We start from the raw sequence: 24,401 nt of genomic DNA, 5'->3' as shown, positions 1-24,401 counted from the left end.
AATAAAATAAAAGAATATAAAAATAATCAGTCTTTCAAATTCCTGTTGGAAAGTAATTAAACTTGTTGTTTGCTTTCATTATTTTTTAAGTTCATCACTCATTATTGAAATTTTATCCATTCTTGATTGTTAAATGTGTTGCTTTTTTGTTACAAATATATATTTACATACATTTTATAAACCTTTAATAATTCTTGCAGATTTTTATAAAAAAGCACACATTTTGAACAGGTTGATTTTCAAAATTTAGTCGACGTAAACAAGTCTAATTTGCTGGGCTATAGCATATAGGAAAAAGTCGCTCTCTTTCACATTCTGGCTGGAACCAAATCGATCTGTTTCCATCTGCTTTGTCGCAAAATTCTAAGTTCTTCATTTTAATGAAGGGGGGAGGAGGGAGGGCATCCTCCTGGAACGTATGCAAAGCATTTCCAAACGCCTTGAGTCCCCTTTTATTAGAATAAGAGCTTAAAAGATCCTCCATTGATGTCTGCTGAAGCATCTAAGTTCCTTTTTTTCTGTTAGGCCTATCTTTCCAAACCTTCATTTCATTCCTGACCGTCCTTCTGTGCTCTTTTGAACATCCGAACCCTTCTGACAGACTCCCTGTGGAATATTTTGCATTCATTTATGAGAGTTGAGAAGAATTGTATCAGGTTTAACTTTAAAAGTTTTTTTTCTACCTGCTCCTGCTTTGTTTGAATTCTTGATTCTCTTTACTGAGTTTGTGTAAGCTGAATCACCATTCTATTTTCCTCTTCAGATTATTTTCTGTTTCATATTCAACGTTTGATCAATCTGGATGGAACTCAAACTCAGGAATCCAAAGTCCCCTCTTTTTTTCCCCTCACTTTGATTTGGCTTTCTAAGTTTAACAACCTTTCAGAAAAATTTTATCTCATTTCCATATGAATAGGATACGTTCAAACACCGAAAAGCAAGGTTCAAAAAAGACTAAATTAAATAGCTGTCACTATTGTTTGGCAAGAAAGCTATGCAAATACTCATACAACCTTGGGTTTTATTTTATAATTGTTGGTTTTCCTACAACACAAAGAGAAAACTCATCAAAATAAATTCAGGTTGAATGAATTGTCGTCATTGAAAACAACTCAATTGCATTTGAATTCTCTGTAAGCTTGAGTATTTTCTGCGTTTTCATTTATATATTTTCATTACTTTAATTCTAATTTAAATATTTTTTCGGAAAAAAATCAATTCATTTAGCTATGACTGGGGTTGATACTATCTTACCTAGTAAAATCTGTATGCTATCTACTTAAAAAAATATTGCGTAATATAAGAACTCTTCATTTCTTTATATCTTGATGTAAAGATATCATTTGAATGAAATCAAATAGTATATTTTTGCTGATCTAATACTCGCTAAACCTGGTCCAAACATATTCAATGAAATGTATTCAAATATATTGTTATAATATTTCTACGGTAATGTATTGGTATGTTTGCTTTTATCCCTGTGTGTTGATAAAATTTTTTATTAGATTGACAAATTCAGTAATTCGGAACCAAATAAGCTCTCTAATATACTCATAATCTAGAGGAATTGCGTGTGATTGAAGAATACATCATATTTTTAAAAATAATTCTAGGATTTAAGTCATATCATTCTTTAAACATATTTAGTAACTCTCTGTCACTGGATAGCCTTGTATACATTTGAAATAATGAACATTCCAATCCATATACAATATACAGTAGCTCCTTTAACTCCAGTCATTTAGAATCATTTTGACTACACTCTATTGGGATAATCAATTATCCGGATGATTGAGTAATTGACAAAAAGATATTTAAAAATTATACTAATCATAAGCTATTTAAAAAATAATACAATAGATTATATTATATTAAGTTAATACAATAGATTATATTATAGTAAGTGAATGGCAACAAAAATAAGATACTTTTCATTTTGTATTGTTACAAATTGTATTAACATATTACTAATTGAATATATCAAACAAAGTCAATTGCTTCATTATCTTAACTTTTTCGTACTTCAGAAGATGTTACTTGAGAAATTATTTATTTCTCCTAGAAGCAATTAAATTGCGAATAATTGAAGTTTTACAGCATCAAATCTTGAAACTATCATGACAAGGTAGTTTCAGCAACTAACGTATAATTAAAGCTCAATGTATTGTTTCTGGAAAAAAATGAGCAACATAAAATATATCCTAAAATTTTAAATTCATATAATACGTGAGATTATGGCATATCTGATATAGTTTGAAAAAGAATTCTAAAAATTTTAGTTGAAACTAATCTTGAAAATACATTCAGTATTAGAATAATATGTAGTAAATTCAATAGTTAACCTTAGAAATGTATCTCATTTTTACATCTATATCTTATTGTTAGAGCTATAAAAACTTTGTTGTTGAAGTGAATATTGTATTCTAAAAAATACTTTCCTATGAAATTCCAGAAGTATTTATAATAATATCTATTCGTATAAAATAGGTATTCAGACATTTATTTAAAGATAATATAGAATAGTTTTCCAGTATTGTTTCTTTAGTTACATGAGCAGTATTAATCAAAGGAGAACGTAGGATTTATTACGAACAGAAATATCCTTGAATTCCTAGTGACCAAATTTTTCAGAAGTTGCATATATAACAGCAACATCTGTGGAATCATTTTTAAAATGTTCTTCTTACTGGAGATCAAAACGCCAGAATCGAGTTAAAACTCTTGGAGGATTTCCAAAATCAATAAAAATATTTCAAGGAAGAAAAAAGAAAAAAAAAAATATTATGGAGTAAATATATTTGAGCATCACACATCTTTACACTCACATAAATATTCAAGAAACGGAAGTTTAGCGAGTTGAGTTAATAACATTCTAAATTCTAAACACGTTAGTTTTGGATAGTTTTAGAACGAGCGTGAAAAATGGTGTGCCATCAAAGATCTAATTTACCCTTAACTTATTCCCAACAAAAACCTACAAACCGCCAGTTCTTCATTATTGACATAAAAATTTCACAGACCTGCAAAACTAATCGGTAATGAAGTTTCATTTACGGATGGAAATAATCTTAACAAGAACAATTTAGTGTATCAACTTTTGAATTCTAATATTCAGAAGAAGAAAAAGTTAGAAAGTCGTTAGAAATCTGTCAATTTTTAATTATTCCCTTGAAAATATTATGAGCCTTCAAAATTAATGAAATGTCATCTTCGAATGGAAATATCCTTTACAAAATCGAATTAATGCATCGTCTTTCGAACACAAACATGCAATACTAATGGAATATCATTTATGAGCAGAAATAACCTTAATAGGATTAAATTAATGCATCTGTTTTTGAATTCTAATATTCAGAAGAAGAAAAAGTTAGAAAGCCTCAATTCTAAATTATTTGCGTAAATATTTTATAAACTTCCAAAACCAATGAAATGCCGTCTACGACTGGAAATATTCTTAACAAAATTAAATTAATGCATCGGCGTTTGAATTCATATATTCCGAAAAAAAAGAATGAAAAGAAGAAAGGGTGCATCACTTGTTTAGATCTCGTCGAAGATAAACGATTCCACAACATATCACATTTGCATGTCAGATAAATTGCCATGAGAGGAAAAAACGTAGTTGCCCTTAGGGAAATAAAGTTCATTCTTCAAGTAACGCAAAACAGTTTCCTTATATGTGCCACTAGTAGTCCTTTCCTCATGATCAATAGCATTTTCGGAATAAAGAGTTGAGACTCTTTCCCGAAAATATCCAATTAACTCGACTTCTTTCTTTGGTCTTCCGGATTGCCCGATTTCAATTTATTACCCCCCACCAATCGTCCTAATCCCATTGATTGAATGCTAAATTACAGTCAATGGGGGAACTTGTTCTATATCCAGAAAATTAAATCAAAGCTAACCATTAGTTAAATGGAAAGTTTGGGGTTTCAGCTTTGACATTTGATAGATTCGATTTTTAAGGTAACACCTTGATGGTATGTCGTAATATACGAAGGATAATTTAATTGACATTGAAGAAGCGTGAGTTAAGAATCGAAATGAAATGTTCACTGTTGAGAACAAACGTTGTGAAAAGAAAAAAAGGAATAATCTTCTTTTTTTCGGGGTTTAAAACTCGATAGGTCTTTTTTTAAAATATAATAGTTATCCGGAAATTGCTCGGCGACTGAGTGAGTTAATATAACGGGCATAAACTTTTCTATGTAGTTAACAAATCCGATGAAACAGATATTAGAAAAATTTAAAGTTTTTGCTCCGATACTGATAAAGAATTTTTTACATTGGAGAATAATTTTGGAAATTGTCTCGATCTCATTGATTCATTGCTAAATTACAATCAGATGTGAGCTAGCTCTATGAAATGAAATCACTACTAACCTTTAGTTAAATTGTAATAACTGCTTTAGGTTTCATATCGAAATGGAGTGCATTCAGTTTTTAGAAACGGTATGCCTTGATACCGGAGAGGTAAATACGTTGAATGGATTGTCGCGGCGAGAGTGCAATGGAGACATAACTCAAAATATGTGTGGTTCTTTTTCTTTGCTAGGTAGATGTAAAGAAAAAGAAAAGTTTTCCTGCTTTTAATTTGGATGTCGAAACTTTCTCATTTTTATACTGAGAATCTGAAAAGATTTCTTCTCAAAAAAGTTAATTCAATGAATTTAAAAAAATCTTCGATGAGTTATAAAATGATAATGGTAAATTTGTACTGTGGTATGCTAATATGAATCTGGATACTTTGAGTTTTATCCTTGACGTAAGATAGATTAGATTTTCAAATGAATATTGTTTCTTGACCTAAAAGAGATGGCTTTGGGACTTTATTTATTCTTATTCATTGAATGCTAAATTATAATCTGCGGAGGGATTTCAAGAAATAAAAATGTTGCTGAACCAGTAAGTTTAGGAAATATGTTATATATTCCATAAACATTTTGATGTCATGGCAATATGCGAAAAGTAATTTTGCTGACTTTCAATATTGATAAAATATATTAATAAAGAGGATAATCGAATGGATTTTCTCTCCTAATCCTCACCTTGTTAAAAAGAAAAGTAAAATGTTTTCGATTTTAATTTTGACATTTAATTATTCATTTTTTTAATTTAATAATTGATAATATTTTCTTACGAGTAAATAGTGTGCTGTCTCTGATAACACACAACAGCTGTGAAAGTTAAAAATTAAAATAAAGGTGAAGACGAACGATGATTTTATTTATCAAAGAGCAGAAAAATTACCAAATAATATTGCACATAATTCAACAGACTGAGTCCTTGCGCATTTAGACAATGTACTAAAATGCATTAATCATTCAACAATAATAAGAGGAAATTACAAAATGCACATTGAAAGATCGATAGACCTTCAGCGAGAACATGACTGTTTATTTCATAATCTCATCATTTCTCATCGCGATTTATCATCTTGTTGGGCAATATTTTATAGAGTATTAAAAATAAGATTATCTAATCCATACGTTGTCGGGTTTTTTTTTTTTTTTTTTTTTTTTTTTTTTTGAAGATATTGAAAGAAAAATGATAAATAAAATTCGTTTCAGAACATTTTCAAATAGGTTTCGTATACCTTTTAAACAAAATTAATATGTATTCTTTTCCGAATTTAGGTCAGCATGTTGTTTTATGTTTTGGTTTGATGATTGAAATTTAAATGGTTTTAACTTTAATTCCTAAGATTATACCAATATAAATAATTTTGCTACAAAATTGGAGACAATATTATTATTGTTCCAGATAAAAAAAAAAAGAAAGAAATGGACTAGTGAAGTATAGATTTTAAATAGATTTTGATTTTTAATGTAATGTTTAATAAATTTTATATTTTTTATCACAGAAATTTTGAAAATCCAATATTAAACCTATTTCAGATTTTTGTCAATCATATCCTCAAATGAGATTTTGCGATGTAAAATCAATCCATGGTTTTTTTTTTAACTTTGGAAATATCTCTTTAAACCATAAATGAAATATTTTGGATTGTAATATAAATGAAATTTTTGATTTTTGTTTGTTAAGATGTTAAATACCTAATGTTTTTCGTTGCTTAATCCATTGTTATTGAAATTCTGAAATAAACCCCAATGAATATTAAGTAATAATTATCACGAGATTATAAATATTTTATGTCTTTTTGCCATATCTGTTCATAAATTTTTCCTACTGTTTACAGTTAAGTAAAACAGTTTTATATTTAGTAAAACAGTTCAGTGGTCATGTCATATTTTAGTAATACATTTCAAGAAAAGAAATTTTTACACATGCTTTGTATTTGTATGTTAAATGTCTCATCCTAAAAGTAAGGTAAAAACTATCATTTTTTTTCTTTTCTACTACTGTCTCATTATTTTCCCCCTGCTATTTTCAAAAATCAACAAAAAGAAATCGTTCTTTTTTCTTTAATTCAACTTTTTATCTTATATCTAGACTTGTCAATTTCTAAACGTTATTACTTTTTTAAGGATAGGGGACTTGGTATATTATGTTTCATTTTCTGGTGACACTTTCACAAGAAACAAAAGTAACCAAATTATATTTTACTCTTTTTAGATCTAACTACTCATTGATCCGTTATGATTTCATTCTTATCTTCAAAAAGATATTAAAAGCTTAGTTTGAAATATTATACACGATAATCATCTGCAAATCTGGTATAGTTTATCAGCTAACAAGGGCTGAAAATTTCCTTCGCTTTGCCTTGCTCCTAATGAAATCTACTTCCAAAGATTGCCAAGTTTGTCAGATTACACTTTCTCACCCAATATCATTCCAACGGTTAGGATCATCTGTGCTTTCCTTTGATCTCCTAATTAGAAATGCGTACCTAACTCGCTCGGTAGTCAAATACAAATATTTTCAAAGCGCAGCGTAGGGTGACAACGAAACAGCATTCAAATCAAATTAATGACAATAGGATTGTCGCAGATTGAGATAACGTCTCTAAATTAGTGCTTATTGCATTTCGAGAAGACTCACCCATACTTCATTAAGACGTGAACAAAGAGTGGCTTCGCATACGTAATCCCACAATTTAACTTCAATGGTACGCGTGTAGCTTCCTTTTACTAATTAGCAGCCAGCAGATGTTTCGAGCGATAAGTGCACTGGCAGATGTTTCGTTCCATACAAAATGTAGAACCATACTTATACTTTATCACTGATAACTTGATACAGATCTTGAGATGCTAATCCTGTAAATTGTTGAGAACTTCTTCTTCTAAAGTTTACGAGAGTGAAAAATTCAAAAATGTTGTTTTTCGCTGTTTCAAGAAGGATATGGTTTTCATCCTTTGTAATCTTCACGGTTTAGTTTTGGAAGCTTTTAATGAGAGCCCTTTTTATAACCAGAATGTGAAAAGAAATTCGTTAGGTTAATAAATGTAGTAGTTTTCTTGGATTTCCGGTAAATAATTTATAAATGATAACATTTACTTGTAGGATAAAGTAAACTATCAAATCTCTATCAAATATGCTACAGAAACTTTAAAATCAACTTTAAAAAGAGAATCAATCGTAAAAAGCTAAAAAAATATATATAATGGTAATTTTTCTTATTACAAAATATTTCAAATATTGTTATAATTTACGAAATGATGTTATTATAACTGCTTTCACTTTTTTACTAAAATCTTTTATTTCTGTCATTTATATATAATTTGAAAGAAGTGATTTGTAGGAGTAAAAATGCATATGATTTATATCTTTTCTGTTTAAATCGTATGGCATTATAAGATGTAGATTGAAAGAGTATTACATTACATTTTTAACCAAATTTAAGTACTGCGATTTTGAATTAAATTATAAATTATTATTTATTACATTTTCCAAACGTATTTTATTACAAAAAACTGAAATTTCTTTATACTTTATGCGCAATGCTGTAGTATTTATCCCCCAAAGCAATATAGTTTTAAGCAGTTTCTAGCAAGAAGGCGATATAGTTTGATGATAGTTACTTCGGTATGTAACAGGAAGTGGTTTAAAAAAATAAATTGGTATTGATTTTCCATTTCTAAAGTGAAGGCCATCTGACCACCTCATAGTCAGGGATTGTCCTTCGATTGATGTTTCTATGTCACAATACCGGAGAGCCAGAGAAAAAATTTTTTATTTTACAAGTACTCTTTTTTAGCGCTGTAAATAATAAATTTTACACAAGAATAAACTCACTGAAGATTTCTGATTCAAGTTAACTTCAAATCAATCAATTACAAATTAATGATTTATTTTTCTTTATTGAGAAAGCATTTAATAAATGTCTTACAATCATTTTTCAATAAAACTTGGAGTCCCATCAAGAGACGATTTTTATTTGTAAGCTATATTTAACAGCAAAAAATCATGGAGACTGATTAATTACTCTTGCTGTCAAATCAAGAATGTTTTTTAAAAATCTTCAAAATTTAATACTTTAGTTTTTCGTTCCCAAGTTTTATTGATGTTAATAAAACTATTAAAAAACCTAACTTCACTGACAGCCTATTTTTACCAATAAATAAAAGAGATTTATAATATATATACGCTGAAGACAGGTTTGGTTGGTTTATCAAATGTGATGAAACAAGAGCCGGATATGGCTATACTGCGGCAGACATATAGTAAATAGATAAGAAACAAATATCTTAAAGAGTACTAAAATGATTCAATTAAATCAGAAATCGTCTAAAAATGCCTTGGTAAAATTATAAAACAATATTTTGTTGCATTTTATCAAAACACCAATTAAAGGTTAAATAAGAACTGTGAAAAAAATGGTAGAAACCAATAAATTTTAAAAAAGTTTAAAAGGATAGGGATATTCCCCCACCATCGGTCACATATCTAGTAATGAGAAATTAAACTTCATTTCAAGCTTGACTAATCCATAATAATTCATGAATAGCTCGTTGATTACACTTAAGAATAATTAAAAACGTTTTTTTTTTTTTAATTTATACTATGTGTCAAAATTTCATATCACATAAAAGTGCAGTTCGAGGAAAGATTTTCTTAGCTATTCTAATGATTGAAGAAAATCCATACCCTTTTTAACATTCCACCAGTTCTTTCTGAAGACATGCAAGGAATTATGAGCATTACTCTTTCAATCTTACTTACGCATATGACGCTTCTGATATTATTAATACTGTGCAAATTATTCTTGGTCATAATCTTTAACCTTCTCCATAAAAGTCTCATAATATGCTTGAACTAAAGATTACGAGAAAGTTTATTCAACATTTCCGAGAAAAACAGTGAATCTCTTTCTCTGTAAAATATTTCTTGAGGAAATACCCCACAAAATGTAAAAATCAGCATGTTGCGATTAGAGGGAAATCTTTTCAATCCAATGAAACTGTGTCTACAGAAAAACTCTTTGGAGCGGAAGGAATAAATAAAAAAAACCATCGTTTGCAAAGCGCCTCATCCAAATGCATTTTCCTTCTTTCGTTTAGTTTTTTTCTTGCATTAGATTGCTTCCTGCCTGATTTAAGCAAGTTGATACAAGTGAGGCAAAGGTTATAAGATCATTTGTTTCTTTCCGGTCGGTTATTTTCTTTGGGGGAACAATAAGTTCTGTCTTTCTTTGGCTCACAAAAGGAAATTAACAGAAGAAATACTTTTCAAAATAAAAGAACTGATGGTGTCTTTAGAAGAAGCAGAGAGGAAATTTTAATTAAGTAATTGGAACATCAAAGCTCTTTTAGGCTAAGTTTTATGACTTGTTGAAAATGTCTGTAGAAAAATCTTTCTAAGCCTCAGAATGTTTTTCTTTCGCTATAGTCAAACATTTAATTTTGAAAACGGCAAGCTTATAATCAAATTTCGGCTACGCATAATTTGTCATCATAATTAAGGTCTTCTTTAAAAAAGTTCTTAAATTACAGTTTGTTAAAACTAGAGAAGATATCGACGGTTTTCTTCCAGAAAATATTTTATAGCTTATTCTATATCGTTAAAATAATAATAATATTTCTGTTCTAATTATAACATCTTTAAGGATATAAAAGAAATGATGAAGTCCCTGGAAGAAGCATAGAAAGAGTTTTAATATTTAAATGTTATTCAAACCAGTTACAAATCATTAGTATTTATTGTTTGTGACATTTTAAACAAACGATTAAATATTTCTTCTTTGCAAGTATTTTCATTTGTTTTCAATTCGAATGAAAATAATTCCCTTTTAAAATAAAAGTGACATAGTAAATCAATTAACCAAATAATGATTTGCTTACATTGCTTATGACTGTTATCTATTGAAACGATAACGATAAGTAAGGAAGAATTTTTATATTTCATGAATTAAAACAACACTTTAATAACTTAATAATTAAATTAACATTTAAATTTGAATTTGCCTTACTTTGGAAAAAAGAAATTTAAATCGCAGCAAATTCAAATCCTCAAACATAATAAAATAAACAATAATAATTTAATATCTTTATTGTTAAAAATTGTGTTGAAAATGACTAATTGATAAGATATAACATTAAACTATCAAATAAAAATATCCAAATATAAAGTGTTATTGAATAAATAAAAATATGTTCACCTTTTTATGTGGATGAAATTTAGTAAGCTTATTACTCTAATATAAGTCTTAGCATTTAGAATTTTTTTTTTCAGAAAACATCAGAATGTTTATCAAGAATTATTATTTTTCAAGAAATCTTTTTAAATAATTTTTCATAAGTTTTTTATAAAAGAATTTTTCGTTTGTATCATAGTGGTATTTGTTTCATATAACAAGCTAGTCATATCTACAATAATAAAATAACAAAAAAAGATGCAAAAATATTTTTTCATTATAATTTTCTCCTCTAATTTTCCCCTTTGAGCTGAGATAATAGTACCAAATGCTCATTTCGAAGAGGACAGTTTATGTTTAATCGCATGGGAGTCTAGTAGCATCACAGTGCTAGAAAACTGCATCAGCTCTAAATGAGATGGGACAATTTGATTACACAGTACGTTATGAGTACAGTAAAAGACCTTCTAGAATTTATTATTAAAAACATATATAGTAACCAATTTAACATCTATAAGCTCATACATTAACAATTTTTCCTTTTTAACTTGCACAATTTCTTTACCTTAATGATAAACTTCGAATAAATCTCCTGCCACTGTCTTCAGCTTAAAAGGTCTTCTAATTAAAAGCCTTTTCTGTCTGCAATGAGAGGAGGTGAGACATTGAATCTTCGACCCCCCACCCCACCCTTCGCATCTAAATACGTATTATGATTCAAAATGCATTCTATTCATTAAACCAATTTGATAGACAAGGGAATTAAAAATATTCTATTTAAAACGCACTACATTAGAAAACGAGGTATTGAAAGCATGATTCAAAAGCCATTACAGAATTAACATTTCCCTTTAAATGCCGCTAAAAGTAATGAATTCAAACTGAATTAGCTTGAGATTTCTTTCATGTTTATTTTTTTCAAAGTTTCGTCTGAAATTATATTAGAAATTCTTTGATCTTAAATGATTCAGTCTTCGATTTGATCAATTTTTTTATTTTATCTTTTATTATTATTATTTGATGTCAATCAGTCTGTGTCTAATGTTTAATCATATTTCATGTAAAACAAAACTATAGAGCAAATCTCAATAACCTAAATAATGTTTGTAGAACTAAGACATCAAAATATTCTGTACATTTTTAAAACAAAAAAGAAGCCACTAGTTTTTTACTCGTATTGTCATTTTTACAATGAAGAGTAAAAATATCGTACTTAATCGAAGTTTTAAAATCGCACAATATCTCGACAGATTTTGATGCTGTTACATTCTATTCTGAACTGTTGCTTCATAAATATCTTTATACAGCTTGTGGTTGTACAGAAATTTTATTTCTGACTTGCAAGTTTCTATTTACAAAGATTTAGCCTCAGTTTTCACTTACTAATGAAATCTGCCAATTTTCAAATCCTGTTGAATATTCGTTATGTAGTTATGTTTCAATTGAAGATTGTTTTGAAATAGATATCTACAAGAAAATGTTTCATCACCTTAAAAAATCATAAAAAGAGTTTGTAAAGGCATTCAATTAACAAATATTACTCTTCAGTACAAGATTCATATTGTTTAATAGTACTAATACTCCTAAGCCTCTTCACATCCCATTTCTGGAGCTCAGAAACAAGACGATGAAACTTTAAATTTGATAGTTCTTCAAATTTGATAAATCTATTGCCTTTTAACAGCATTCTTTTTAAACGAAAGGAAAAAATGTGATATTTATAAAAGGAAAAAGTTCTCAGAATTGTTCATTTTCCTTTTCTTCATACATAATCTGTCAAGCAGAATCTTAGCACCTATGTTATACAAAGTTAAAATAAATGATCATTTTCTAAGATATAAATGGCATCTATTCAGTATCAAAAAATAATTTGTTTTTTTCTTGTAATAAACTTACTTCATCTCAATTCTAATAAATCAATCAAAATCAATAAAAGCATTATCGTCTAGTTTAAAATATTTTTGACATTCCAAAGAACATTTTCAAAATTTAATAGTGTTTTGTTGTAAAAAAGAAGAAAAAAAAAACGGTATGGCTTTAAACCATGGACTTACTTTCCTTTAAACTCATTCTTTAATATTTTACTCCAAAATATTGCAAGAGCATTTTGAATATATTTACAGCTAAGAGGAAACAATTTGTCAAACGCAACTAAAAGGTAAAGCAATCTCTTTGTCAGTCATTCAGACTTGCGGTAAAAATTCAACTCAAACAGCTGCACATATCGCAGCAGATGTTGATGCTGTTGCATTCCTGCCAGAATAGCTGCTTCGAAAATATTTGTCGAACAGAAAGTTTCTTCGAAAGAAATTCAATTTCGGGCTTGGAATTCTGGAAGAAACCAGCATCTATTGCCAATGGTTATTTCCACACGTGACCATTTGACAATTTTTAGCGCATTTCAAAAGTGATAAAGTTAATCAATGGTGTTAAGAAAAAGAATGTTTGATAAATAATGTGCTTTCCGATTTTGACGACTTTTATCCTGGATCCAAAAGTATTTATGATTCAAATTGTAGAATCGGAAGCCACATAAAAGAGCGAAGAGATAGGGAGGCATTTTATTAATATTTTATTTCCAGAGGGTTGAGTTGTAAGATAACAAAATACAAGAAATGATCGTGAAATAATTTTTTCAAAAATAATTTCATTTTCATAATTTTTTTTTTATTTTCAATCTTATAAAATAAAAATTATTTCCCTGGGAATTTTTTTTGACGAACAAACTATAGCTATTTATTTATTTATTATTTTGATTTTAAGAATATGATTAATTAAAGTGAAATCCAACGTTTCATGTATAGTTGGACATTATGAAATTTTTCGTACAGTACTGACAACAATGTCTTCATTTAATAATTGAAAGCGATTTGATAATGCAGTTTTGATTAAAATGGTTAAAATAATCTAAAGTTACCTGAAACATTCGAATTTCTAAAGATTTCATCTGATAAGTTATCTGTAAAAAAGGAATAGATAACTTAAATGGATTCTGACTTTGTTCATAACCTTCATCATATTAATCAGATTTTTGCATGTCTACATGACATGTTTAGAAATTTTTTTGAGCAATGTTTTTAAGAAATAAGCAGATCTACCATTTGACAAATATGACATTTGCCATTCATTTTTTTTATTTTACGTCATTTAACACAACTAATTTGTTGCAATAAAATGTCATCTTTAAAATCTTTAAATTTTAGATAGGAAGAATATTTAATTTTTTAACAATTCAGTAAATAAATATTTTAATTTTTATTCATAAAATTTCAATGTTTCAACGTTTTTTCAACTTTTTATATCTTAAATAAAGATAAATTATTTCATCCACAAGAAATATTCTCTAAACAAATAAAAGACTTTAAATAACCCAAATAAATGAGTTTAATTGGAATTAAAAAGGAATAAAATTGTAATTTTACTAACTTTAATAATCCTTCTTTTCATTCGTACGTTTTATTATCACAAATAATTTATGCTTTCATTAATCTTGAATACCTGATATAAAATCTAAAGCTCTAAATAAGACTTTTGTATGTTACATAAATATGCACATACCTTTCACTTTTTATTTTTTACTAAAATAAATCCCAAAACACAAATTTTACCCAAAAAATGAACTGACATCTGAAATTAAAAATGATCCATCCAATCCTCTGAATTTTTAATTCATCAATAACATAACTCATTACTTTTAGCCACCGTTCAACTAAAGGAAGGCACGCGACTCCAAGGGTGATGCATCATAATAAATACCGCATCGTGAGAAATAATTTATGATGGGGAGTAGCTTTTGATTAAAATTTTGTGAAACATTAGCATTTGAATCCCCTCGAGGTAGCGAATTAGTGGGATTTGCCTGTAGACGTATCATGGAGTAATTTGCTTACTGTTCAACACCTACGACTTCAGTGACTAATGTTACGTGCAGCACTTCTATTGATCGCTGAAGTGTGGCGAAATACCAGTTTCGTTCGTTCAGCATTGAAGTTATTAATCTGTAATGTTAAATCATATCATCCGCAAACGGTAGATGGTGCATACTCGGCATTAATACTCTCATAAACGTTGCCGGGAAATAATGGGCAATTTCCTATGGGTGATTCGAATAATCCACGAATCGGAGATTTTAATATCTTTAACAGCAATTTTCTGCAGATTGAATACCTTGATGCGCTTCGAATTTGTTCAGAATAAAATCGTTCCTTAAGGTCTCAGATATGCTATTTGCTGTTAACCTACTTGAATTATTCCTCAGATGGATCATCCTTATTACCATAAGCGACATTTATCGTAAACGTAAGGAATAGAAAGAGAGAGATATAAAGTGAAGAAATTGAAAGTTTTTACTGAGCCTTATTTCAGAGAAATGCATACAAAAGCCATGAAAGCAGTTTAAAATGTATGAGTAAGAAATGAGTGAGAATTTCCAGTATAGATATCATGATGAAATTTACTCACTCTTCAATACCTCGGTGACTAATGTTCAGCACTTCTGTTGATCGGTGAATTGCGGCTAATTGCCAATTTCGTTCATTCAGCATCGAAGTGATTAATCTGTAATGCTTAATCATATCATCAGCAATGGGGAAATGGAGCATACTCGGCTTTAATGTTCTCATAAATGTTCCCAGGAAGTAATGAGCCATTTCCTCGGGGTGAATTCACGAATCAGAGACTTTCGTATCTTGAATAGCAATATTCTATGAACTCAATTCTTTCATGTGCTTCTCAACTAGGTAAGAATAAAATTATTCCCTTTGATTTGAAATGTGTTGACCTGTGTGCCATTAACCTGCTTGCATTAGATCTTAAATTATGAAAAGAAACAGATATAAATGAAGAAATCAGCCATTCTTGGTAGAGGATGATGCATACATTTTTACAAAGGTGCATAATAAATGAATGAAAATGCTTAGAAAGGTCTGGCACAAATAGTTTTCATTCTTTTTTGCAAGTATAAAGTCGGAGGGATATATGCTACTCAGTTCCCAAACTTTGTTATTATTTTCTAAACTTAAATGAATGTTGCCTTTTCCCTCTGAACAAATGAAGATTATCATTTGACTGGTCAAAAACTCAAAAACAATGATTACGAATATTAAAAACTTCCCTCCTCGGAGAAAATATGTCGAGATAACCTGCATTGCTGAAATGCTGTGCACAGGAAATTTTTTCATCACTGCCGTATAATCACAAAAGAAGAATATTTCAAAGTGCTTCAATTTCTTCCTGATTCGATGAGACGCCAGTGCAAGATTCTTAGAAGCTGGATCTTAAATGCTCAATTATGATCCTGGGACAGCCCATAGATCCCTTCTTGTGTCAAATGACATGTCAAAGCATCACATTCCTGAAGTTTCACATTCTTCTCATCTTCACATATGTCAATTTTTCTTTGAATGAAGAAAGGTGTAGAGGCAAAGATTCTCAAAATCCGAAGAAGTGCTCATACAGCGTTGGAATAAGCAGCGAAAGAAATTTTGCTATATACATTTCTATCTTTATACGAAAGATGACAAGAATTCATCTAATTACTTCGAACAAAACACCAAATAAGCTCATTCTATCCATACTCACTCTTCCTCGTTAAAAACTTTCCAAAAATTTCCGGGTGTAAAATTATTTTTTTAAAATAAAGTTCAGTCGGCAACAAACTAAAATAAGATATGACTTAAGAAATAGAAGAAAACAGATAAACGTAATAATGAACGGTGAAAGTAACTGCACTTGTTAAAAAACAAAGCATACATTTCTGCAAAATGCATTCAAAAGAGCGAAAAATGGATGAAAGTGATAAAAATAAAATAAATTTTATAATTTTTTGCAAGTTATACTGACATTATATATATATATATATATATATATATATATATATATATATATATATATATATATATATATATATATATATATATATATATATATAGTTTATTTTAATAGAATTACATATTATATAGTTATATATAATATAGTTTATTTCAGGAAAAAATAGAAAAGGTATTTCTCAATCAGTTTTCAAAGTAATAATGTCGCATTATGTTGTTTAGGTCTCATTACTAATATATATATTTATAATTATGCTGAACTTCAAAAGTATAGTAAGCCGAAAAAATACATTTGTCATCTTTGTCTCTGATTTTAGATTTTGTCTCTGATTATTCTACAACAATGCAAAATTTGTAAAGGATTGAAAAGCATAAAAAATTTACTTTTTGATGCACATATACTCTAAAATATTAAATGAGTTCAAACCTTTACATCCAATGCTAACTCAATATGAGCCGAAAAACGTGGTTTATATACCCAAATACTTTATATTTACTAAAGTTAAATTATTAATACATTTAAAAATGTTTCCATTTTTTTATAAATAGAGAATATTAAGGTGTCAAAATAAAGCAGAACTATTTCCTAGGGAAAAAATTTTATGTTCTGCAACTTTTTTATGGACGTATGTTCTTCTGGAAAATTCTGAAAACAAAAAGTCATTATTATTGATTCCACTATTTTATCCGGAAACAATTAGTAACGCTTTGAAATTTTAAAAATGAAAAAAACTTCTTTAGACTAAGAAATAGAACAAACAATTTCTGTTTTCTTTTCGCTTGAACAGAAATTTCTCTAAATGACTCTATAACGGTGATATAAATAATATCTCGGTAAGAAAAGTTGACATTTTATTCGCACACTTCTTCAGCTTTGCTTTCTACATGTTATCCCCTTTTCTTCAAAAACAATTTTCATGCTCCAAGGTCATATTATAGTGACGTTTCATGTCAAATCCTAAATCCACATCTTTTATGCCCAATGCTTTGATACAAATTTCAACTGACGTTTACGCAGACGATGAATTTTCGCACGAGAGTAATTTTTTGTCAAACATAATATCTTGAAATATCATACTAATGTTTGAGACATAAATAAGGAAATTCTTTCTGCTTTAAAAGTTTTCTTTTCAAAATTATTTATATGCAAATCGGATATGCGGTTGCTTTATTATCATTATTTCTTTTCCTCAAATGATTCATCAGCTATTAAGGCATAAGGATAAGCAGATAACTTACTGATGAATAAACATTTCCTTTTCCTTGACATATTTGTTTTACTTAATTATCTACTTATTTATCATCGTATATAATTGCTCATTTCATTAATTCTTATTTGAAAATACATCTGTATCATTCTTCATATTTCAAAGTAAAATCGAAAATTCGTTTGTTTGTTTTTTTCATATAAACCAAACTTATCAATTTGGTATATTTATGTTGGTTAGAACATAATGTGATTTACCAGTATCTAAAACATCATGGATTATAAAATATAAACCACATTAAGGTAACATACTTAAATGAATCGTATTAAATTTCAAACAAAAAGTTTCATTCATAAGTAACTGTGACCGTAGAATTAAAATATGTTAACATTATTCCTTCTTCTGTCATTGCAAATTTTAGTTAAAAGGATACTTAAGTGACGGAGAAATTATATGAAAAACATAATTTGCTCTTTACTTAAACTTTGGTAAATAAGAAATTATCGGGTTCTTTTTAAATCCATACATTTCATCATTTAGATGCAATGTGAGACAATGGTTTTATTTAAATTAATGAGAATAATATTGAATGGTACTTTGATAATTATAAATTTATTTATCTTAAATTTTATACATAATTTAAATATATATTGCTGAAAGTAAAATCTGAAAGGGGAAGTTTTTTTAGCATACCCCCTTGAAAATGAGATACCTATATCATAGGTATCAGATTTAGTATAAATGATATAAAACTAGAAAGACTTTTTATTATATTCATACAATTTTATTTAATGCTCACTTGCATAAAATAGACGTAGAAATTAAACTCGTTATTAAATATTTCATTTCAAATTTTCATATGAAGTATATTAATAATAAAGATAACATTGATTCATTTAGTGTGACGTAATTATTCTAAACTTAGTTAAAACCATTTATAAGTACGATTATTTTTTCTCTATTAAATTTTTTTTGTCCAGCATTGTGCAGTTTTCATGCAAATGTATAAAGTTTCTCCAAAATGAATAGTCCTTCATATATTATCCTTCCATAAGGCATTTCAAACTCATTACATACTTATTCACTGTAAGGAACATACTGCATTAGGGCAAGTTTTAAGCTACTTGGTCTACTATATGAGTTGTAAGAATTTCCCATTTTCTAAAGAAATTCTGAAAAATTTTATTATTAAAGGCATATCTTCTATGTTTTACTTTTCAAAAGCAGCTTTGTATATATCAGATTTAATAAAATTGGTTAAATTATAAAACTTCTTGTATTTAAAAATGACATGCTTCTAGACACTCTTCTCTGTTATAATAGAAATATTGTTTTCATTAAATGTAATTAAGAAAATACTTATTTTTACTGCATATCTTTTAGATGTATAAAGTTTGTTGAAATCTGAAAATGTCTCATAGGTAATTCTTGTAATAGATAATTCATTGATTTCGTGTTTTTTCGATTAAATTAAATAATTTTTTTCAGATTATCTGAATAATTAGTAAATCTAAAAAGCTTAAATGCTTTTCGATAAATGATATACATTCTAATAATTTAAAATATAATATATTCATATGTCACAAAATTATAATTTAATTCTTCCGAAACTATTCATTTTCTGAGCAAAATAATTTGATCTCAAGGTTGTAGGACCTAAATAGATCCTCGCAGCTCTGAGATTCACAATTTTTCCTACATTACCACGTAGAAAATCTTTTCCAAGACTTACATTCCAAATATTCTGAAACTTTAAAAAAAAACTCACCTGCTCCTAAGAAAGTCAGAGTTGCAAGCAATGAGAATGGTTATTTATCTGCGTTGTTTTCAGTTGTATGTCCTGTCAGAAAAAATTTTCCAAGGCTGTTTCAATGTTAGCAAAAGTTTCTAACTTTGAGAACTTTCTCAAGTGTTTCAGTGGAGTCCTTTCTCCTACAATATTTAACACTCAAAAAGTTTCTTGGACAAATTCTACAACTAATTATTTAACTACATGCAATCCCATTGGTGCAAGAAAGAACATTGTGGTTAAACCGCAAAGTATCAGTTTAATCAGTTGACGACTGTTACACGGAGGCTCGGGCCTCTTACATTGTCCTCTCAACGCAGAATGTGACCAAGAGCTTCAAGAGAAACGATCTGCTTCGTCGGATGCCGGAGAGAGTTAGTGAACAGATGCGGAAAGATGAAGAAGAGCAAAGGGATGCTCTCGCACATCCCCACGTGATCCTAGCTACGGCAGCGCCCTCTGTCCGCCAGTGGACTGTAGGAAGCAGATTATTCCTATCTTTCCCGCTCTCCCCCTTTCTACTCATCGAAAAATCAGTTGGATGAGTCACCAAAACTTCTATATTGGAAGTGGAATTGCCTTCATTTATTTTTCAATTTTTAATGCTCAAAATCTCCATAAATTGATCAATATTTTAAAATTCAGGTAGAGATGAGATTTAAACCTTAGATACGCAAATGTCATTTTGTGTGTCCCTGTCTTTGAAAGCACATTTTGGTAAGAAAACAGTAAAATATTATTTAAAATGGAGTGAGTTTTTTCTTAAATGAGCTTAGCATTTCATTTTATGACTCAGACACATTTTCATTCAAAGAACTGTAATCCGACAGAATGAAGTCCTTTTTTTTCGATTTCCTCTGGGAAAAAGAATAATAAATTAAAAGGGAATTCGGATTTTTTTGTTATAATTTCATATTTTTCAAAATAAACTAAATAAGAATTATTAGTATTTCACTTTATCACTCGGATACATTTTCATTAAAAGAAATATTATCCTAGAGACAAAGTGATCTTCTTGATTTCCTCTGAAAGAAAGAATAATAAATTAAAAATATATTCGTTCTTTTTTTTAATAAAGTTATATTTTTGGAGCTTAACTATAAAAGAACTAATCGGAAACAAACTTGCTTAGATTTCTTTTGTACTATCTATATAGTATTTTGTCAATTGAGATCATGTTCCATATTTTTCATTTATAATTTATAATGATGACATTATTTTTTTCTTTCTTTTAAAGTTTAAATGAGGCAAAAATATAATGCTGTCTCTTAAAGTCTGTCATTGATAATTTTTTCAATTGCATTACAAGAAATTTTTCGCACTTTCAATTCAAGCAATGATTAACGGTCAAACTTAGTGGAAATATTTGCAGTTGAGCCTTTATTTGAAATAAGAATTTTGTATTATGTAATTATATTCAGATATTTTTTTTTCTTCTTCTATATTCTATTATTTCTATCTATCTTGCATTTAAAAGCTCAATAAATTTATTTAAATGCAAGATTCTATAAATTTTAAACATTGTTTTTCGCTAGCTAATTTTTCATTATGCTCATCCAAGTTAAGTGTTAACTAGAGAAACGAATTACTTCTATACACGCTTAAACTTGTAATTTATTATTAGCAAATTTTCTATAAAAATATTAACGAATTGGGAATTGTTTTATGATTATTGAAATCAAGGTATTGATCCTAAGAAATTTATTAGAATAATAACCAGTATTCAAAAGAAGAATATCTCAATTGACTTATACACACTCATTTCCACATATCTCAATGCTTCCTATTCGCACATGAATAAACTATCGAGCTGCGATTCTCCAAGTGTTTCTGGCTGTAATACACTTTTGTCACTAAGAACCCAGTTTCTTAGTGACAAAAGTCATGAAAAAAATTGTATTTATTTTAATTTATTTATAAAATTCGCATATACGCAGTCACAAGTTTAAGTTTCATGGAAATCCTTTTCTTGATGTTTAACTTGAATATGTATAAAATCAACTGTGAGAGATAGCTTATGAGCATTGAACTATTAATGATACTGATTGAAAGAACTTTAGCATTATATACCACTAAAAAACTTCAAGGTTTTTAATGAGACTATTAAACAATATTATTTAAGGAGACAAGGAAACTAGTAATGGCTGATTCCCCTCTCAAGAAATATCAGAATCTTTATAAAATTCATGAGTACTTTAGTTTTCAGAAGTATAAACTAAAACAATCATTGATTTCTTCGTTCTTATTTTTGAATTCGCAACAAATTACATTCTACTAAGCCTTCCATTGGTTTATAACTAACTCTTTCTATGCTAGAGTTTAATGTCGATTTGACAACCCTCTCCATATGGCACTCTCTGCTCACTTAAACCGTTTTATTCTTGCTGATTTATCTCACATATCATTCTAATTTTAATTTTTTTCACACTTTTTGGCGAATATAGCTTTTAATAATCGTTTTTAACTCTAAAATACTTTATAAGCGTGAAAACCTTGAAAATTTAGTATTTTTGTAAAACCCTTCCTCGTTTTTTTACTGAAATTTCATTTAATCAACCTTGATTACTCCTTGCTTTGATTTTTTTTTTTTTTTGTATATTGCTCTCATCCATTTATATTTTTTTTTATTTGTTTCACTCATTATGTTTCCATTATTTTACATATGTCATTTCTCCCATGTGAATTGTCACATTTAGTTATTTGAATCATTCATTATTTTATTTGTTTTTTAAATGCGTGTAGTTTAGAACGACTAAAATAAACTTTTACGACAAGAAAAAAAAATCCCAACAAATAAAGAAATCGCATTATATTTATTCTATAATTCTACATTATTATCTTATTTTCAAAGATACCATGATAAATCTTTAAGCGTTTTCCGACTACAACAGTTCAAGATCTTATACGCCTATCATTTCTAGATTTCCTCTTAATAGTAAAGAGATTTTATAATTTAATCATGAACGTTGTGCAAAATGATTAAAGTACACATTTTTGGCAAGAAAACTCAATAAAACAGACAAATTCATTGCATTATAATAAAAAAACAGAAGGATGGAATTTTAAATATTTTCGCAATACATTTCATTCAAGAAGAAACAGATTTATACTATACACCAGTTATCTGTAGATTCCTTCACAACAGCTCGGAAACCCACTAAGATATTTCATTAAAACTGATTCGTTTCTCTTGATTTCATTTCCCAAATGTCCAAGCATTGTAGCTAAATACATTTTCAGTTCAATATTCATTCTAAATGTACAACTGATATTCTTTTTCGAATCTTGTAAACGATTTTTAAAATGCATACCTCCGATGGCTTCAATAATAATTCTTTTTCGATAAAACCCGAATAATCTCTTAATACCTTAGAAAATTTGATTTGCGAATCTCTAATGAAAATCGCTTATTACGGGAAAAGTTTATAGCAATTATTTTCAAACTCAACTTGGAATTTCGATTTTCGGGGGGGGGGGCTGTGCTTAGTCTTCAGTTAATAACCATTTTATAATTGTTACTCTTCATATATATTTCTGAAGAATAAATTGTGGTACATTAGATTCATTTGCTTTACAACGCATTTTTAAAATCAAAACTTTTCGATTTAAGATTTGGATAGATTTTGATGATTAAATAAGATAGGAATACGATTGAAAAGGATACTTTTCTTCTAAATTTAAAAGTAACTAATTATAATTTTTTATCTACAATTAATAAGTAATCTTTTTCCATTAATTAGGTTATATTGAGTCGAAATCGAATTGGAACTAAAATATTCATTGTCGGAAAAGAATCAGGCAAAAAAAGTACAGAGTTCAATGCAAAGCAAAAAAATCGTATTTCGCGATAGAGTCAAGTCCTTGGATATATTAAATATTTTAAAATTCATAAGTCAAGTCAAAAGCCATAGAATAAAAGTGTTCATGGTGAAATTCGATTACTGTTTCAGCTAGAAATTAGGTCTGCGTTATAAAGTACCACATATTTTACCTCTCCAGTTATTTATTGTTTATCCCTTATTAAAGATCAACATGAAGTCAAATAGTACAAATATTTCACATATCTCATCTCTCTCCATACCACTATTCACTAAGAAAACTTATCAAAATTATTAAGTTCAGGGGAAAATTTGGTTTCACGTAAATAAGATCTAAAAGATTGATTGGTCTTCATAATACGTCCTGCTCATCATGTTGTACGTCAGGTGCTGTATTATGGTGTTTTTATGATGGTTGCTTTCTAGTCACAAGGCCAGATTAATGTACAGTAAATTTATTTTCAATATTGAAACATAACAAACTTACGGCCTTCAAGTTGTACCTCGGCTGAGTACGTATACGCGTACTGGTTCAGAGCGAAAATGAAAAAGAGTGTGAAAAAGTACATAAGGAGTCTAAAATACCCAGAAAGGATGACAGCGCATCCTGATTGCGTCACCTTCAGTCGAGGCGCAATGTGCAGTTAATAATTTCTTATTTGCATTTGATGATTCACTTGCATTCACTGCAGTCTCATTCACAATATTTTTGCAATGATAATCCATTAAAAATGTTAAAAATAACTAAGCGTTCATTCAACAGAAATCGATGTGCAGGGGGATTCAAAACTCATGATAAATTCATTAAAGGATTATGCAGTATATTAGAATTTCTTTTATGAAAAATGCATGGAGGTTAGTGACCTTTTGAAGCACAAATTCAAGAAAAGGACATGATACTGAAATGTTCCCTTTCAATACCATTGACAAATATTTTTCCAGAGCAATGATTATAATATTTACACAAAATTCTGTCCACTACTTTATGTTCCCTTTTACCTTCTTTGCATTGCTATTGCTTAGAGGACATGAACAGGATATGAAGTTATGTCCAACAAGGGTGATACATTCATGGTATCGTTAATACAGTGCTTGGTGCACATTCTTAGACAAGCATCAATTAGGATCTCATTTCTCGAAATATTTCATGATTAAAAAAATCTTTGTAACTGTAGGCTAATTAGTCCATTAGTGCTAACAATCGTATTATTGATGGGAAAGGGA

At 28.6% G+C, this 24,401-nt stretch overlaps 1 protein-coding gene across 1 annotated transcript in view; it reads right to left on the bottom strand.

The window, feature by feature from the left end:
• LOC129960791 (uncharacterized) overlaps positions 1-19,714 on the bottom strand; it is a 148,263-nt gene extending 128,549 nt beyond the window's left edge. Inside the window, exon 1 of the mRNA XM_056074436.1 lies at positions 19,339-19,714. The gene's annotated coding sequence lies outside the window, so the exon portion shown is untranslated. The remainder of the gene's footprint in view (positions 1-19,338) is intronic.
• Between the last annotated feature and the right edge of the window lie 4,687 nt (positions 19,715-24,401).

Source organism: Argiope bruennichi, chromosome X2, assembly GCF_947563725.1.
Source record: "Argiope bruennichi chromosome X2, qqArgBrue1.1, whole genome shotgun sequence".
NCBI classification, from domain to species: Eukaryota; Metazoa; Arthropoda; class Arachnida; order Araneae; family Araneidae; genus Argiope; species Argiope bruennichi.
This window is presented reverse-complemented; position numbering and strand designations above follow the sequence as displayed.